This window comes from Pleurodeles waltl, chromosome 9 (genome assembly GCF_031143425.1).
Source record: "Pleurodeles waltl isolate 20211129_DDA chromosome 9, aPleWal1.hap1.20221129, whole genome shotgun sequence".
Taxonomy (NCBI): Eukaryota; Metazoa; Chordata; class Amphibia; order Caudata; family Salamandridae; genus Pleurodeles; species Pleurodeles waltl.
The window spans coordinates 878,582,675-878,600,268 of NC_090448.1; the positions used below are offsets into that span (position 1 = coordinate 878,582,675).

General features: G+C 42.1%; 1 protein-coding gene across 1 annotated transcript in view; it reads right to left on the bottom strand.

Annotated features, from left to right (window-relative positions):
• The window catches only part of KCNK13 (potassium two pore domain channel subfamily K member 13), a 483,700-nt gene that overhangs the window by 289,839 nt on the left and 176,267 nt on the right, over positions 1-17,594 (bottom strand). The gene's annotated exons all lie outside the window — the stretch shown is intronic.

Consider the following 17,594-nt stretch of genomic DNA (forward strand, 5'->3'; position numbering starts at 1 on the left):
ATCGCTCAACAACTGGTAAATGTCTGTGGAGGTGATTTACTCTAAAAGTTGCCTCCTAGCCTGCCACTATCCCCAGTGGGAATTGCCAGAGTGGCTGAATAATGAATTCAGCTTTATCTGCACTCTGTGGAAGAAGTGTTGTCAGCTCTCTCTATAGTGTTGGGCAGGGTGGTCGAAGGGCCAGACTCCTCCTCTACCCGTAGCACCTGTCCCTCTCTCAGGTTTGGGTCTTCTGGGTGCATAACTGCCACCAGTAAAACCAGTCCAGCATTTCTGAACCAGGAGGTTTCTGGAGCAGAACTATAATCCCACTCTGTGTTGCTTGGAGAAGTATCCTCCCAGGGATAGCACGCCGGGTACCTTTATTAGAGACTGTTGGAAAATAGCCTTCACTGAAGGGTCACCCCAAAGTTTTGCCTTCCTCCCCCTCTTTTTCTGATCTAGTTTTTGCTGGTTCAAGGACTCTGAGCACTTTACCACCACTGCTAACCACTGCTAATGTGCATGTGCTCTCTCCTCTAAACATGGTAACATTGGCTTATACCAAATTGGCATATTTAATTGACCTATAAGTCCCTAGTAAAGTGCGCTACACGTGCACAGGGCATGTAAATTAAACAATACTAGTGGGCCTGCCGTACTTATTGTGCCATCCACTTAGATAGCCCCTTGAACATGTCAAAGGCCTGCCATTGCAGTGCCTGTGTGTGCAGTTTTAAACTGCCATGTCGACCTGGCAAGTTAAACCTCTTGCCAGGTGTAAACTGTAACATGTTATACACGTCACCCCTAGAGTGGGCTCTGTATGACCCACAGGGCAGGGTACAATGTGTGTAAAAGGCAGGACATGTACTTTTAAGTTTTACATGCCCAGGTAGTGAAAAACTCCCAAATTTGTTTTTCACTACTGGAAGGACTATCTCTCCCATAGGATAATATTGAGATCACCTTATTACATTTTATAAGTGCAATTCCCAGTCTGGAAGAGATACGTTTCTCAAGTTTGATGTCTCTGAACTCACTATTTAAAATCACAACTTATGATGAAGTCGGATTTTACATTGCAGTTCTGAACATGCCACTTTTAGGAAGTTGGCATCTTCTTAGTTTAGCCTACTGCTTGTCTCCAATACACGTCTGAAGTGGGGTGACACCTGGGCTTGTGCATTCCCTCTAGACAGCCACACACAAAGGGAGCATAGGTGTGACTGCTTAGCCATATCTTGGCAAAATCCACATGGGCCATCCTGGGCGGGATGGGTGGGGGGACACACACCTGAAAGAGCAGTGTTCTGCCACACACAAAGAGTGCATACACCTCTGCAGTGAGTCTGGAGCCAGGACAAGAAGTGAGGGCCTCTATACACTTCAAAGACACATCTTTGAAGCCTCCCCCACTTCGAAGGCAATACTGAGCTAAGTGCTGGACCTCTGACACCACCAACTCAGTACACCTTTGGACTTGTACATTCTCTACCAGGAAGAAGGACTGCTATGCTGCCTCAAGGGCTGCGACTATGCTGAGCTGCTACTCTCTGGACTCCTGCTTTTCTGAGCTGACCTGCTGCCTGCTGCCCTGCTGCCCTCCTGCTTAAGAGTGAAAAGGACTGGCTGCATCTCTCGATCTCAGAACCAAAGTGACTTGCCTTCTGTTTTGTGAAGTCTCAGGGACACAAACAATGTCCAACACTCCTGCTATGGCTCCTGGACCCATCTTCAACTAGTTCCTGACCCCCAAGAGGTGCCCCTCCAGTCCTGGGTCCTTAAAAGTGGTTTTGTAGCTCCTGAAATCAAGCTTTTTGGCTCTTCACAACTGCAAATGGGTCTGCTCGCATTGGTACTGCGCCACTCTCACAAAGAATAAGCGCGAGCCAAGCGAAAGCTTGACTCTTCCCACAGCAAGCATCACTGCTTGCGACCGCGAGGCTCCAGTCCACCCGTCCGCAAAGCTTAGCTGACTCTCCATAACTGCGGACCACTGCCAGCGATGCTCTCCGTGCTCCTGGTGAACTTCTTCCCAGAGAACGGGACTCTTGGCTCGATTCTGAGAAGGTTAAACTTCAGCAGCACATACCTGGGATTGTATCCAACCCACGCTTCATTGCAGTTGGCCTAAAATTTTAGAATTACCCCCGTCTAGCACGACCAGATAGCTCCAACTGACACTTTATGCTTTTAAGCAATATATTACATTTTTATATTTAAAAATTCATAACTCAACTTCTACTTATTGGATTTTGGTTGTTTTCTTGTTTACTCATACAATTAAGCTGTACTTTTTTTAACCAGGTATAGTATATTTTTATGTGGTGCTTTTACAGTTTTAGTGATTGAAGTGTTGCGCAAATACTTCACACATTACCTCTTAAGTTAAGTCTGGGTGCTCTGGGGGTGACCACAGGTTAACTTTTTTTGTACATCTGACTTACCCTGAATAGAATTGTCGATCATGCTTGAACAGGGTTTATACCTCTTCCCAACCAGAAACCCAATTTCGAACAGGGGCCATTACATGTATGTGAGTGTTTGGTATTTCTATAGTGAAAACCCAGCCAAGAGGCAGCAGAATTCTGCACTGGTCCATGACAAGCATAAAGTAAACAAGTGATAGGAGAGGTAGTTGGTTTGTGCAGCATCAATGTATTGTGGTGTGGAGTTCTTTAAAGAAGCAAATCTAACAACTTGTTTCTTAAATTTGAGCAGTGGTGAGGCAGTCCTGTTGGATACAGGAATGTTGCTCCCCATCTTGGGGGCATTGATGGAAAAGGTCTGCTATCCTCTTTTCTTTCTTTTTAATTTTTTTTAGTTTGCAGTTTGATGGTGTCCTGGCTGCAAGTTTGTACAGAACTACCAGACATGGTGTGCTTATCAGCAAGATAAGCGGGGTGCTGGTCAGGATGGCTTTGCAAATGATGCAGCTGGTTTTGAATATGGCGCAGGCCAACAAGGGGAGCCAATGGAGTTCCATCATGATGGTGGTGATTTGATGATATTTCTTTAGGCCTTGGATGAGACATGCTTTGGCATGTAGGATGCAGTAGTGTAATACAAAATAATGGGGATCCCCTGCAAATGGTGGTGAGAGTCCTGAGACGTCCATATCTTACCACTGTCTACAGGCTTTAGACTGAAGTGTGGGGGCCCTCTTGAGCTACAGGGACCACAGGGCCATGTGTTAGGCCTCTGGTAGGATGACCTAAAGGGGTGCCAGTGCAGAGTTTTGGAGGCTATAGAGCAGGACATTGCCACCACTGAGTTACAAGAGTATGAGGGCTTGTACTGTAGTCCTGAAGCTGCTTCCTGGAAGAAACTATGTCACTTTCTTTAGAAGAGGGAGCTGGTACGAAGTCATCTTTGGTTTTTGGCAATGTGGTCCTTGAGGGTGAGGTTGGTGTCCAGGTTGAATCCAAGTGACTTGGCATTCAGTAAAAGTTGAGGTTCAAAGCTGTCAAGATTCATGTCACTCTGCCACGTTTGGTATTTTTCCTGTTTGTTGTCCTTGACAAATAACAAGAATTCTGCCTTGGCTGGGCAGACAACTCCAGTTAGTGGAAATCACAGAACCATAAAGAACAGCCAGGTTCCAATAGTAGTTCAGTACCACGCAAATGGTGGGAATGTGCTATGCAAATTAACATAACATAATTTATATGAGGCAGAGAGATGAGGGGAACATGTGGGTGACAAAGGCCTTAAAGGCAGCAGTGGGGGAAGCATGTGAGTGTGTGTGTATTTGTGTCTATCCATGAGTATGTGTGAGTGCTTGTGTATGGCAGAAAGAAAGAGACAGAGAGAGAAAAAGAGAGCAAGAGAGATCATAGGCAACTAGGTGAGATAGAGATGCCAATCAAGTAGGGTTTCCCATCATTTGTTCTAATTTTAGATAAACCAATACTGATGGTCTTCTCTGCTGCACACCCTGTAGGACTGTACCTTATATCCTGCAAGTTGTAAGTGTTTACCGAACTGGTGGAAGAGTCTCTGCCACCTGAGTCTCTGTATATCCCATAACAGAGAATCACTTCAGATTTATGTCTGCTTCCTCACAATTTTTGGACTGCAGTCAACACATTCAAAAAACAAATTTCATTGTTATGGATTCTTAATGTTGCACCCCTTAAATGAACCCAAACAATGAAAATATATTTTTTTAATCATTCAGTGATCCAAATAAATAACCCAAAAATGAAACTAAGTTTGCAAGAATTGAATGAAAATGATTGTAAAGATTTTGAAAATGTAGTTGACTGGCTACAATGCCATTCCAAAGGTTGTGTGGAGGGAGACACAAATCTGAAGTGATTCAATGCCACAGAACTAATTTTAGATTGCCACAGAGGGAACATTGAAATACATAGACTGGCTTCTGCTTAGTAACAGTGACTGTGCCCTACCTAATCCTCTCTATGAGCACATTAACTCTGCTTTCATGGGGGTTTGCACTGGGCAAAGGTAACGGCCCAGTTACAGTTTAAAAACTTACAGTACATGCAAAACTAATTTTGGAAAAGGTGGCTTTACCACAACAAAAGAAACAGGCATCGATCATGACTGACTCATAACGATAGGGCGTATCCATTATTTCCCTACCTGTCCGAGTTTCCATTTCTCCTCACTGCTAGAATTTTGTGCAGGCTGGAAAGGCTCTATCAGGGCTTTTGCCTGCCACTTATGTGAGAGACAAGCTGAGGCCATTAGAACAAGCTTATCCAAAGAGTAGCTCGTGAGCTGCTAGTAACTCTCAATCCACCTAAAATTAGCTCTACGGTGTGCAGCACAGCCTATTGCTTTGTTGAATTTATATATGTATAAAAAATACAAAGTAAGTATTCAAGCTAAAATGTATGCATTTTCAGAACTCTCAAGCTGATAGTTGGAGGAAAATATATTTAACATGTATATTAAATTGATATTTGACGCTTGAATATATATTACTAATATTATTACCGTGGTGCCAGGGACTTTGCAGTTGTGGCTGTTATGTATTACCTATGTAGAAGCATTCCAAATTGATAAAGTTTTTTTATTTCACATTGCTGCTGGTAACACTGCCTGACACATTACTCTTGTGCTGCGAAATTACGCAATTACTCCAGCTTCAGTACTTAAAAGTAATTGGGGCAAAAATCTTATCTCAGAGGCTCAGGAATAACAAACCAAGAGAGAGTGAGCAACTGCTGGCTACTGCTGCTCATGTCCTGTACAATTTAGTGTCATTTCCTTAGCCTAAAATGCATCTTCTGGCCCATTTTAGATGTGGGGGGTGCATTTTGTCCTAAGAAAATAGCGCTAAATGCTGAATTAGGCTTCTCAAACAATTACACATAATAACTACTAATTTTGCGGTGATTGCGAGTAATTATGCTAGAGATAAATACACCATTCACTCACGCACACTTGCAACACATAAGCAAATACACCCCTGCACTCATTCGGACAAATCTCCCTGCACAACATTCATACAAGAACATCATTCTGGAACACGGACACAGCTCTCACCTTACACTAACCTCTAACTCACTCTAACCACTTGCTCACTCCGTAGTCTCAAAGGTACCCCGCTCACCTTCCACTCACACCACTAACTCTACACTCCCACGCCACTAGCTTATCGCCCACCCTGAAGTTAGACACTGCTCCTGATGCAGTCATACACTGCTCACCGTTCAGACACTCATTGCTCACCCTGCATTCACTCAGGCCCACCTCTCACAGTGCACTCATAAAACGCTCATCCCGCAGTCCCTCATCACTCACCCTGCACTCACTCACTGCTCACATAGCTTTCTTACACCACTCATCATGTAGTCACACAGGCTCACTACTCACCCTGTATTCACTCATACCACACTATACTCACCCAGGCATATCTCATTATCCACTCACAGCCGGCTCTCCTGCACTCACACACTACTTAGCATGCATTCACACACACACACCTCTCACGGAGGACACCCTCCACTCATGCATCACTCACTGTGAACTCACACAGCCCTCACCCTACACTCACACAGGCACATTTGTTACCATTCACTGAGACAATAATCATACTCCGGCCATCCACCAGTGATCCTGCATTCATATATCACTCACCCTGCAATCACGCATCACTCTGGAAAAGTAAGACACAAATTCTGGTGCAGGGAAATAGCAGCCCGGGCACCGAGTTCCACGGCTAGTTGTAAAAGGTAATCATTGAGAATGGCAGAAAGAGACACAGAGAAATGGGATAGAGAAGGCTCGACAATTGGAAAAGAAAACACGGTCATTCAAAAAAGAACATGTGGAATCGGACCCTAGGACAGGAATCAAACCACATTGCAGCTGTCTCTAAGCACTTACCACAAGTACTGGGAGGCATGAGAACCAGACAGACACAAAATGACAGACCCATTCGGGTTTCAGGATGAGGAATCACCCCGACTTGCCCATTACAGGTGACTGGTGAAGGACCTGGCTTGTGACCATTCTGCTGACCACACATCACCTGACGGGCGTAACAACTTGTGGTTATACTGTTGAGGCTGGAGTACATTAATTCAACCTACATTTGCCTTTTGACAAATGTTACCTCACTCGCCACCTTTTAACGCTTCTAGGACGAGGTGAATGCCACAAATATCGTTTTCTAAATATCATATGACTAAATGTGTTGTCAAGAGTATCATGAATACAAAATAACGTGTAGAGGAATATTTTATGCATAATCTCGTTTTTTTATTTAATATTGTTTTACAGAATGTCGTTTTATTATTTCTCATTTATGTTGTGGTGATAAATATCTTCTTTTAGCTAATTTAGTATATATTAGTTATTATTTCAGAGGTTAGTATTATTAGTTTAATTGTGATATTTTTTTCCATTTTAATTTAATTCTGCATCAGTAACGTAGTAATGAGTTGTGTTTTTAAGAAATAGGGTGGAAAATTAATTCCATGTTTTTAACTGGTAATTCATTTTTAATTTACATTTTCATGTTTAGATGATTTTTAAATTATGTAGAGTTGATCGATTTTTAAGATTTATTATTTAGGATTACTTGTGAGATTTTTTTGAAGATTTAATTTGTAATTAAGATAGTAGGAGTGGGCTTTTGAGTTTGTGGGTGAATAGGGTGGGAAGTTAATGAAATCAAATATATATTTTGTATTCTTAATGCATGTGTTAATGCAATTTAAAATTTAATTGGTAATTCATTATGTAAATGCATTCATCCAGCTAAATAAGATATAATTATTTAAGTATAATTATGTTTATTCAAGTCTGATTTAAAAAATACAAGTATTTTAGATGTTAGTGTTAGAATTTGCTTTGCAGGAGACTAGGGTGGGAAGTTCATTAAGTAAAATATATTTTTATATTTGTATTTAGTTATTAATGCAATATATCTATTTAATTGGTTAATGATTGTGTAAATGTATTAACTGATGTATTCAAAATGTAAATATTTAAGTTTAAAATATTTTATTAAAGTTTTCTTATGTTTTGGTGGCTGGGGTGTGATGTAGCCCATCCGGGCTGGACCTCCCTGCCATTTTCTCATCCGTACGAGACATGAGCCCACAGTTTTGGGTCAGGATGTTCAATTTGATGAAGGGTTTCATAAGGGTCTTCTAGATCTTTGGTTGGATATAGTGTTGGATTATTTGTTTTACACTCTACTTGGACATAGTTTCCCATGCATTTGAGGGGTTGGGTGTGGACATTACAGTTGTTTTCAGGATATCTGTGTTGATGGTTCCTGTGGGAGGGACCCAAACCATGTACATTTGACCTACATATGGGACACCTGCATGGGTTAGCAGCAGTTCTAAACTGATCCCGTTAGACTACATATGGGTTTGAGTTCAGTAGAAGCTGGCGACAATATTGTACACTTGTGGATCGCACACATGCCATGTTTGGATGCTGACTGCCCACTTGGGCATGATTGGGACATAAATGTATGAGAGGCACCATGAGTATTTTACATGTTCGATTTACACTATTGTCTGGTTGTACACAACCCACTTAGGCAGGACTGATGTTTGAGTTGATTATAATTTGTGCTTTGTAATGGTAATTAGATGAATCAGTGACTCCCATACCATTCATTTTAATACCATACGTTGGCCTCCTGCAGGTCTTCATGTCTTGATAACAGCCTAGTCATCTGAATGCATGTATATATATGCATGTATATACTTATTTGTGATAGATACAATGATTTTGTTAATTCTGGTGATTGCACTCCCCATGGTTACTGTTAAAATATTTGTCTCAGATTGACACATGTTTTGTTTTCTCTGTATAATGATATCCTTTCTGTTTTATGTTATGTTTAATGCCCCTTCTTTACAATTAGATTTTTTGTGGTCTGTTGCCATCTCTTTAGGTTGATAATTGTGCATTAATACTATAATGTTCTGAGAGCCTTTGGACTCTGTTAATCTGGGCAATAGTTTTCTTTATACATGAAATAAATGTTTGTCCCTTTACCATGTCTATTGTCTTTTTTGAGGTGATTTGGCACTGTGTTTGGGTCATGTGATCAAGGCTTTTTGCAAAAACATGTCAGTAGTGATTTGTTTATTAAAACCTACGATATTCGATTTCTTGAGTAGCTTTTTCTATCTTTTGAGTCTGGTTATATATATATGTATATATATATAGAGCAAGAGAGAGAGAGATAGAGAGATGTGGAGATATAGATATATAGAGATTGATCTATAGATATAAACATTTATGTAGATATAAACTTTTATAAACTTTTATAAAATATATTATATATTTCATATTATATGTTTTGTAACTTTATATTTTTATATATTTTTTAAATATTATTTAAAAGTCAATATTTATTTTAAAATATTTTTACATTTACTTTAACAATATTGTTGACAATTATATTTTTGACACAATATTTTTATACTTGACGTTATAAATAGAGAAACACAATATTTTTGTACACAATATTTTTGTACACAATATTCATAACACTACCCACTACTTTATGAAGTACAAACAAACTTGTACTGCATTTACCATGATGCCGTGCGGCTGGCTGCATGCTGGAGTGTGAGGCAGGGTGCTTTCAGCTGTTTAATGTTTGAAAGGGCTCCCTTAAGCCAGCGAGCTGATGAGCTCTGGTTGTAGCACCTGCGTGCCAGTCAGTGGTACTAAGACCTGAAAGGACTTTTGTCAGCATTTCCAGCAACCCGAGCGATAGACCTGCTGCTCTCTGCTGATGTAGGGCTGAACCCAGTAACACGTGTCCAGAGATGAACTGTACTAGCTGCACCTACTAACGTGAAAAACTACAGACTACTTTATGAAGTAAAAACGAACTTGTACTGCATTTACCATGATGCAATGGGAATGACTGAATGCTGGAGTGTGAGCTAGGGTGCTCCCAACTGTTTCCTGTTTCCAATATTCATGTCAGTCGATATTGTTATAAGCAGTATTCTGTTATACAACCGAGGAGAGGGCAACACATTATCATGGAAGGCCTAGGCAAGACTGAATTACCGCATGATTGCTGATGTTGTATTGATTGTGATGGATGTATTATTTTACAGTACACTTTCCTCTCTGGATTTGAAATACCTGAACAACGAAGAAGCCTTTGGGCTTTTAGTGAATGGCTTTAAAGACTGACTATAAAGTACCATGTACTGTTACGTTATGTCTAATTGTAAGTCGCTGAGCCAGACTGCGCCTCATGTGAACAGCACTGCAGTAATAAAATGAAGTGCCTGCACCAACACCCGAGGGTCTATGTCAATCATAGATAGAGTGCTCCAGGTATCATGAGAATCCTGTAAATGACCACCACTCACTCTCATACACTAGGGAAAGCCATGCTCCTTTTTGCCATGCTGCTGCAGCAGCTCCACCACTACTGATTTCCAGAAGCGTGAGGGGTAGCAGCAGGGCCTGCCATTTCCAAGATCACCTGTCACTGCTTGGTTCAAGTTTACTGCCCGGTCTGTGATCTGCCTACTGTAGATCCTTGCCAGCCAAGCCCAGCCTACTCTGAACTGCGAGGCACAACAACAGCTGGCAAAGAATGTCCTGGACAATATTTACACAAGGCCAGCTTATATGGACTCCAGAACCAAGCAGGTCTTCCGCATTCTGTTCAGCACACCAAAAATGGCTGCAGTGATGTCAATGCGCTAATCCTAGGCTATGTCACTCCCAGATGACTCCCTGAATATGTCAAGCCACGGGATTGCCTGTCAACAATCGGAAGTGTTGAAACTGCTAGCAATGTCATCTGTTAATTTAGCATTGACAGACAAAAGACATTGTGCTAAATTTTTAGACTGTCGATGTACGCAGAATATAGGGGGGCCAGTTTTATCCACATGCACAGATATTCACTCTACACTCCCCACAGTGTTCCATCTTATATGAGGGGAAACCAGTAGTAGTCAGTCAAGGTCAATGCAGATTGATGAGGGGCCTCCCTTGCATGCCACTGGATCATCGTGTTTGAAAGAGGCCTTCATGTTAGGTGATGGAAAAATGTTAAGGAGCCAAGAGGAGTGCAACAAGCATTCTTTCTCAGTGCAAGCACACAACCTCTGCTGATCAAACTGTAGGAAGGAGAACTGACCTGTGGGTGGAGCCAAAGCCCTCACTCAGCAGTGCTTCTTGAATGTTTGTTTACTGATGATTACACATTAGGTTTCCTAACGGGTGAGCTGCAAGCCAGACCTAAAATCACATATATGTGTTCTTTCTATTTGGGTTGCATGGTAGGGATACACAATTCTAGTATCCACAAAATTAAGTAATCTAGTGGTGTTCATACTTGAACCCACCTGTCCCGCTGACATGTTAATGAATGAGAAACATGGGTGGCAATGTAGTATTTTAGGCAAATGTTATAAGAAACTAAAAAAGGCTACTTTTGGAATATTGTCTTGTGAGCAAAGTAAATGAGGATGCAGCACCCACAGATACAATTCTTAGGAAAAGCAAAATGTAAGTATTATTTTATAATGTCTAACTATATTGCAACTATATTGATATCTATTGAGTTACTTGAGCCCAAACCTGCTGATCTAAGAGAATTTTTTCGAATATTGTGTTTCTGTGCTAGGTCTGTTGTAGACCACGCAAAGGCCACAAACTATTTGAAAACATTCACATCTGGCATCCCAGTACTCAAGAGACCTGGTAAAATAGATGTCCATGTCCACATTGGCCAACAAAATATACCTTTACGAGGAAAACAAAATAAAAATTAATATTTTAATAAATAACTTGAAAAAAAAGAAATAATTCCTAAAAGATCTCCAGTCAGACATGGTGATAGAGAGAAGGACCAAAAACAGGCAAAGGTTATAGGTTTCACCTACTTTTTTAAAAACTCCTGCCAAAGGTTTGCGGAAACACTAGGACAATGAGAGAATTAAACGTTACATTAAACCAGATTCACTAAATTTCCTGCAGCCCTGCATGAGAATCAGAAGCAATCTGTGTTCAGTTCCATATATTTGATCAGGCTCCTATAATGTGAACAGCTATTTTTTTTTTTTAAACTTGAGATTTGTGCTACAGTGTAAAGGTGAAGCACGTGTACCTTGCGTGAATTTTACACTCACACTCCAGTCCAAATTTCGGTGTGAGAACTAGCGCCCAGGAATAAGCCGCAAAGTTGTATAATTTTATGGAAATTACTTGTTAGCCATTAAAACATCACACGATATTGCATTTGTATTAATTTGCTCCAAGGATTTCACACAAGTCACACTATTTTAGCAGATGTGGCTTCTCTGTATGGATGTTTTTCTGTCACCTTGTGTCGAATGAGCATTGTCCTATATAAACCTACAGTAAGTAAATCTGGGCCTGAGTGGTTTTGGCTTTTCATCGTATAAAATACAAATAGTTTGCTTTTCCATACATTTCATTTGCAGTCACAAAGTACAGAGCATCAGTGTATTGTTAAGACGGTGCTGTACATGAAAGATTACACTGCAAAAACTGATATCAGATTCACAATAAGAAATGTGGTGACAGTATGCCAGATGAAAGCAGGTTTCAAAACGCTTTATGCAAATAAGCAGTTACCCCTGCACATATCCAGGTAGGAATTGTCTCTAAAGCAGTAGGACTAGTAGAGATACAGGGTAATGTCAAGGCTGGTGCCCTCCTTGGTCAGTGGAGGCTGTGACCTCTACTCCCCTGGACGAGGACGGACGTCTCATTTAGAGATGACTGCCTGGAGGGGATCTATATGCTTTCAGTGGAGCCACTCCTGTGGTTTCACCATTGAAGGCACTAATCTCTTGCCTAGCAGGCATCATCTTTGATGCACCCACACAACACATTTCAACAAACTCCCAGGCAGAAGTTTGTTCTTCCAGAACAAATAACAGCGCCTCCCGACATGCAGGCAGTTTTCTCCGTATTTTGGGACCACTGCAAGATTTCTTGGGTAGGAAAAAACGAGTGATGGCCACCATGCCAAAGGAGTGAGGAGCGACTGCTTAATGACAGTAGAGGATAGACCGCTGGGTTGATTGTTTCTGTCAGGTCTCCATCTCTGAATTGAACAGGTGCACCAAGAGTCTGGTAGAAAGGTGTATCTGCTGTTGAATAGCGGATGCATTATTTTGCCAAACTCAAAATGTTCTCCATAATCTTTGGGAATTTATGGGGGCATGGGTGGTTGAATTAGCATCAACGATCTACGCAGTGAGATCGTTCGGTGGGTCAATGTGACCCCTTCAAATAGATCTGTTGGTAACCTGGATATCACATTTTGAATTATGGTGTGGTAAAGATGCCGAAGGGGCATGGCCAACACGTTTAGGGCGTTGTCTATATCAAGAAATTGAATCGTGTGCTTAAGAAATTCATGAATTCCTATTCAACAAAGAACAATAAAGTAGTAGAAAGCTACATGAGACGTGCACAGCACAGCCAGGCAAGAGACACAAATTAGCTTGCTTAAATCAATAGTAGAGTAGACAGCGTGTCATGGGCCCCCAGGCTGCTGTTTGAATTATTGAATTCAGTAATAATCAAAGGTTCAGTGGGCTCCTCAGGCCTATGGCCCCCGTGCCACTGCACTATCCTGCTGCACCAATGGAAGCTACGCTCCCTTATTCGACAAGTGGCGGCCGCGAGACAGACATGGAGGCAAGGAATCGCATAAACTACAGAGGTTAAATGGCTGTAACATGGCAGCCTTTAAAGAGCCACTACTCTGTGTCAAAGAAATACATTTTGTTTCATTTTTAAGACAGTTTTTGTGTTCAAACATGATGGTTGTTTCACAGTTTACATTTACATTCTGATCCAGACCAAAGCAGAAACTGAGTTCACACTGTCCCTGAAAATGCATGCAGAAGGCAAGCGAGAAGCCAGGGGAAGCTGGACGAGCAATGCAATGCCTTGAATTCTGATACTTCCTTATCATTGTGTGCAATTGCTATAAACAGCAAGCGTGCATCAGTATGCTGCGTGTTGAAAGCAAGCCTACGTTTCATTGGTGAGTGTGCGGTGGTGGCTCCTAACTCACTCTAAGCTTACCAGCCCATCTTTGAGCAATGGAAGTGTCAGATAACGAATGAATAAACATGACATGGTGACAATGAATGCCCTCAGTCGAGTCTCTCCTCATTGTTACATAGATTATAATACAATCTGTGAAACTACCCAAGTCCAAATGCCCTGCATAACTTATTTTCTTAATATAAAATCTGGAAGGTTAGTTATTCACAGCCCCACACCAGCCTAAGGCTAAACTGCAAGTGTGTTTGTAATCAGCTGGTCCTGCGGGTAACACCCAAAAGCAACTATGCCCCACCATTTTGGCCCCACCGTGCAGCATTGCTTTGCGGTCCTCAGCAACCCGGCATCCCTCGCTCTCTCTCTCTCTCTCTCTTCTCTCCATTATACCCGCCACCGCTGTTGGGGGGGCAGGTTCTGTTAGGGTGACCACCTGGCATTGAGGCAAATTCTGGACAGGACTGTAAAAAATTCAGGACAAAGGGTCAAAATTCAGGACAAAAATTCAGGACAAATGGTCAAAATTCAGGACAAAAATTCAAGAACAAACGTCAGTTTTACAAACACACGCAAGAGAGGCCATGCCTCACTATGTTGTCAGTGCATTTATGTATTCTTTTTCAACATAGCACTATTTATTTACTGTGGACCTTTTGTGATTGCCTCCTGGTGTGCTACAGACAGGTGTCACATTACGTCCTTGTTCAGTAGTAAATTAATGCCCTTCACGGCAAGGCCATCACCCCTACCCAAATCTACCCGATCTTTCCTGAAGAGAAAGTAACAGCAACGTTTTGATTATGTTTCTGAACATTTCAAAACCCCTGGCAAACAGTTTGGGAAACATTAAGGTAATTAACCTTATGCTAGTTTAAACAAATTGAACAAAAACATCTGGCTTACCGCCCATGGACTTTCAACCTATTTTTTTTTTAAAGAGGCAGGACAGATGGTGTGGGTGACAGTCTCACACCTAATGACAGGATGTGATGTACCCATAACTTGTCTGTAGTCTCACTGCACTAGAGTGTATGTTTGGGACTCTACATTTATCTCAGAAATGGGAGCCCGGACTACCAATCAAAGATAATAAAAGAGTAGGATGAAATCGAGATCAAATGGGAGATCCACGGCAAGTAATTCAAAGGGTTGTTGCTAACAACTGGATAAATAAAGAAGAGAAGAACAAGGTGGGACAATTCCTAAAATCAGACAAGATGGGTCCACCAAGACTATTTGAAGGTATTGGGTTCCTGGGGAGTTGTCTGCACACAGGAGCGAAACAGAAGGGGCAAGTGGTTAAATAATCAACACCCATCCACCTTGGCCATCTCTTCTGGTGCAATGGTTCGCTGTTAGTGCTTGTGAAGGGTGAGCAGGGGCCAGACCCCTTGCAAGGTTGTGCAAGGCAATCGCCCGCTTAGTCCATGTCTTTATATGGTTTTGAAATTGAGCAAAAGCCAAACTAGAGATCTGGGTTATCCCTAAGTGTCAAGTACACATACAATCTTCAAAATATTTGGGATGTAAATTGCACAAACAAAATATACAAATTTTAAAATGTAATTAGTATTTCATTAACATATGGCACTGTTTTCGCCTTCATACACAATTAGACCTCAGATTGAACTGGGAACAAGTTACCTTTTGATACCTAGTGATCAAAATCTACCATTCTTACACTGATTTCCAGGATGAAAATCTCGGCAGAGCGAACGGTCCCTCCAAGCCCAGTTTGCTTTTTGGTCTTCTCTTCTGCTTTCTGTAGAGGCCATGTGGCACTAGTGAAGATGGTGTGCTACCCCAATGATAGTATTATTTTGCAAACCTTCCCCTGCTCGTCCTTCATTCCTTCTTCAGACAGGCCACACATCTGATTTGGTCGCTGCGGCGCCATCGGGAGCTCTTTCCACTCTAAAGCTAACTGTGACTGCGGGTGGATTAGATCTTCTGGACTTGGAATGCTTTTATTCAGCTGCAGATGTCCAATGGGTGGCTCACTGGCTTTCTGCCCACCTCCCTGCATGTGATGGGGTTTACCAGTAAAGACTTTTAAGGAAGGCTTAATGCACTGCTCATCGTTTCCTACTGACCATTCTATGGATCACCATCCGGGGTTATCATGCATGGCTTTCTCTTGCCTTGCCAGAACCTGTAAACTCACTGACACGAAGAAACCCTATGCTCCTGCACTACCTTTGCTAAGCCTTCCCACTCGCACAGGGTGGCTGTGCTCAGAGCAACTCTATCACTGGCATGTTGCAGGTGTCTTAAAATTGGGGACTTTGTTTCTGAACAGTGAGCTACTAAATTTCCAAACCCTTGTGGCAGACTACCATCTTCACCCCGGTCAACTCCTTACTTACAACCACCTTAAATAATCATTAAATGCCCTATTTCATGTCTGCTACCTAGCACTAACCCTACAAGAGGTGTGCCAGAAGCTCTGTACCATAGGAAATGGTGGCAAACTGATAGAATGGGTGTACAGACCTATCCTGCAACATGGAAACCACTCCAGGTCTTCTTGTCATACTACCTGGGTGATTGATGTAGCCAAACCTCTGCAAGATATGGTCTAAAATACTGGACTTTCCCCACAAAGTATCCCACAGCTGTCACTTTAAGTAAATTCATAGTGCTTCCTTGTGAATGCATTCTGCCCGTTGCTTGCCATTGGCCTTGTTGTTTGTAACTCACAATTTGTTGCTTTCAATTTGCTGGCTTTATTTGTTTTAGGCCATGCAGCTTGAATTTGTCCCTTCCCTTGCCAAAACCTTATTTACTGTATCCTGCCGAGTGCTCCCTTTCTGTAAACAGGCCTGTAAATCTTGTTCTTATCTCATCATATTTGCTGTGCATTCAAAGAACAAAGTCAAATGTCAGGCTCTGTCTTCGGTGGGAACTTAGTGTTTACTTTCCTTTCTCTGACTTCAAAGTGAGAGGATTTATGCAACAATCTTGCTGGATACTGGGGTTAGGAAAGAGTTTTTTCTATCACATGACAACATTTAAATAGACTTCAGAATATATCAGAATAGCACCCTACTCTGTATCACTCCACTTTATGCCACTCCATGCCACTGTTCTCTTCTCCATTCGGAACCACACTACATTATGTCACTGCTCTCTATGCTACTTCACACTATGCCACTCTACTCTACTCTGTACTACTCTACTCTAAGCCACCACACTTTGCGCATCTCTACACCACTGCGCTCTGCTCGTCTGCACGCCATACCACTCCAGTCTAGGCAAAACCAATATAATCCGCACAACTCCACTCTCTGCCACTCTGCAACGCTGCACTGTACGCCACTGCACTCTAAGCTAATACACTTTACTCTGTAACACTCAACTCTATGCCCCTGCACTCTACATCAATACATTGTACATCATTCTAATCTACTCTGCACCTCTGCACTCTATGCCACGGCACTCTACACTACTTTACTCTATGCCATCACACTCTATGCCACTTTATGCAACTCCACTCTAACCTGCACTTCTCCACTCTAAGCCACCTCACTCTACTGTGAAATAATCTACTTTATGCCACTGCACTCTGTGCCACTGCATTCTATGCCACTGCACTCTACCCTGCACCTCTCCACTCTATGCAACTGCACTCTACTCTGAAACAATCTATTCTACGCCACTATACTCTATACCACTCTGACCACTGCACTCTAGTTCAATGCACTCTACACCACTGCAAGCTGACTCTCTGCAACACTGCTCTGGTCGCCACTATCCTCTACACCACTCTGCCCTGTACTACTGCATTTTGCACCAATATACTCTATTCCACTGCATTCTATGCCACTCTACTCTGCCCAATGCCACTCTATGCTACTGCACTCTACACCAGTGCACTCTAAACAACTGCACTGCCCTTTACTCTGCACCACTGTACTCTATGCTACTGTTCTCTATACCACTCTACACCACTGCACTGACACTCTACTCTGCAACTCTGCACTCTACACCACTCTACTCTATGCCACTGCACTCTAGGCACTATACTCTACACCACTCTACTCTGCACCACTCTACACCACTACACTCTATGCCACATGAGT